General features: G+C 48.5%; 1 pseudogene; it reads right to left on the bottom strand.

Moving 5' to 3' along the window:
* Positions 1 to 276: 276 nt before the first annotated feature.
* Positions 277 to 1,478, bottom strand: LOC100345069 (ADP-ribosylation factor-like protein 6-interacting protein 6; annotated as a pseudogene).
* Between the last annotated feature and the right edge of the window lie 1,363 nt (positions 1,479 to 2,841).

The following is a 2,841-nucleotide window of genomic DNA, read 5'->3' as shown; positions in this document are numbered from 1 at the left end:
GCAACGGCCGGAGCTGTGCTGATCTGAAGCCAGGAGCTTCTTCCAGGTCTCCCATGTGGGTGCAGGGGTCCAAAGACTTGGGCCATCTTTTACTGCTTTCCCAGGCCATAGCAGAGAGATGGATTGGAAGTGAAGCAGCCAGGTCTCAAACTGGCACCCATATGGGATGCTGGCTCTGCAGGCGGCGGCTGTAACCGCTGCACCATAGTGCTGGCCCCAACACGTTATACTTTTAAGAAAATATTCAGATACTCTCAAGTTCTAGACTCTAGAATGATGCTTGAAAAGTTCTTCCGTAATGACAGTGATGACGACACACAGATGAACCACATAATGAACATTAGGCTTCTCGGCCTTCTGCGTAGGCAATGATGTTCTTTCTTGTTACTGCAAAGCAATTTAGACTACATTTTGCCAACAGTGTTGCTCCAGTGTGGATTTACATGAGGCACCATGCTACAGTAAGAGCAGACACAATGCCATTCAAAATTGTCATGGTATAGCCCATGTGGGAGGAGTGTCCAGTCAGTTTATTGAACCCAGCAGGTGAAAGGAGTAGGAGGAAACATTCCTGGTTCAAAAGAATCAAAATAAGTCACTGTCCAAGAAAAGCTGCAATGAGAGAATCCAGCAGTTAGTGATATTATAAGAAGAGTCCAGAACCCCAGCAGCCCAGTGTCCACTCCATCTTCATTTGTCAGATTCTCAGCATGCAACTGTTTTTTAAAAAAGATTTATTTATTTACTTGAAAGTCAGAGTTAGACACAGAGAGAGAAGGAAAGGCAGAGAGAGAGAGAGAGGTCTTCCATCTATCTACTGGTTCACTTGCCAGTTTGCCGCAATGGCCGGAGCTGTGCTGATCTGAAGCCAGGAGCCAGGAGCTTCTTGCAGGTCTCCCATGTGGGTGCAGGGGCCCAAGGACTTGGGCCATCTTCTATTGCTTTCCCAGGCCATAGCAGAGAGCTGTATGAGAAGTGGAGCAGCTGGGATTAGAACCGGTGCCCATATGGGATGCCAGTGCTTCAGGCCAGGATGTTAACCCACTGCACCACAGCACTGGCCCCTCAGCATGCAACTCTTTAACGACCAGGTTAAACAACCAGGTAGACAATGGGGAGGAGAAAGGTGAGGAGGATGATGAATAGCAGTAAACACAGAATAGAAAGGACCTGAACCAGTCACTGCTGAGCCAGCGTTTGGCTTCCTGCAGCAGCTGGGAAGATGCCATTGCACTTATCTGGCAGGACCGGCCACCCATCCCCATCTGGCAGGAATAGAGAACCTCTCGTGGGCTTCAAGGATGTCCCCGCCAAGAACTCTGCCCTAAAATCACTGGCCAGTTGCAACCCTCCTCGTCGTCGACTTCACCTTCACCCCATCTGTCCCCCTAAGAGAAGGCAGAATAGTGTGGCACCACGAAAGGTACCAGGATGCGGAGGTACGGTGCCCAGCACCTCCCGCTCTCCACAAAAGGCATGGTGGGAAAGTGCTTACACTCTTAAACACCATTAAAACTGCCTAAACTCTACCATTATTTCATAGGTTACTCAAAGGAATGGACACTTGATGGCCTGTTCCAGAAACTGCTTACACTTGGGCATATTAATTTTGCAGCTACAAATTGGTCAGGTGAAAATAATTTGGAGAGGAAAGAAAGCCTGAGACACTCGGCATTTTTCCCACGTGAAAAATAACTCTGTTAGGGAACTTTGGCACTGTGGAGATTGAGGAAATTTCACACTTGGGACTGGACAGGTCATTGGTAGTTTCCTCTGGTCTACAGTTCTTGGTCAAGGGCAACTTGTCAGCTCATAGCCACACAGACATGAATAAGAATAATAGTTAACATTTATGGAACTCTTACTAGTGCTAAATACAGTCCTAAATGCTTTTCATGTGTTACTTCATTGAATCCTCACAACAACCCAGTAAGTTAGATGCTACAATCATCTTCTTTTTATGGAGGAGACATTAAGGAATTTGCACATGACCCCAAAACTAGTAAGTGACAGAGCTGGGATTGGGACATAGGTGGTCAGATCACAGAGCTTGCTCTCATATTCTGTGCCAGATGACTCCCCATGGTGTTGCTCCCTGACTCGTGGAGGAACGACACCAGACCCTATGCTGTGATCTTTTCCCCTGCCCTTCCCGGGTTAGCTGCCCACCCCCCCACCGGCCTCCGCGGAGGGGCGGCACCCCCGCCGCTTCCCATGCTTCCACAGAGGAGCGGCACACTGCTGGCCGGCTCTCTCAGGGGTTCCTCAGATGTTCCTCCTGCATGTTGTCTCTCTCCTCCTTTATAGTCCTCTTCCACCAATCCCAACTCTGCTGGCGTTCTCTCCCCACGCGCTGAGCATGCTGCTCTCCTCCAATCAGGAGCAGGATCAGTTCCTGCAGCTTGTTAGTCGAATTGGTGAGGCAGCTGTGTGGAAGTTGTTTATTCCCTCCCAGCGCCATATGGTGGGAGATCAGATGCATAGAATTAGTCTTAGCAGTTCCAGTAGTTTAGTCTAGTCTTGGTTGCTTCCCACACCATGGTGCTTCCCTCAGCTACAGCTTACTGGAGAGTGTTGATTGCCAGTGAATTCATAGCTCAGCCAGCAGTGAATAAAGTGGTCTGGTAGAAATAGATGTGCCAGAAGAGGGACGAGAGTTATTTATAAAGTTAATCAGGTTTTCTCTTGTAAATATGAGCTGAGGAATATGGATGGAGGAACACAGAAGAAAGAGGCAGGAACCCAAAACTCTCATGGGGAGAACTTGGGTTAATTGAGGCCGCGAGGCCACAGAGGTCTAGGAATTGTGAATAAATCAAAGCAAAAGTTCCAGTGGGTCTG

This window comes from Oryctolagus cuniculus, chromosome 11 (genome assembly GCF_964237555.1).
Source record: "Oryctolagus cuniculus chromosome 11, mOryCun1.1, whole genome shotgun sequence".
Taxonomy (NCBI): domain Eukaryota; kingdom Metazoa; phylum Chordata; class Mammalia; order Lagomorpha; family Leporidae; genus Oryctolagus; species Oryctolagus cuniculus.
The sequence above is the reverse complement of the archived record's forward strand: the minus strand, read 5'-3'. Positions and strand labels throughout refer to the sequence as shown.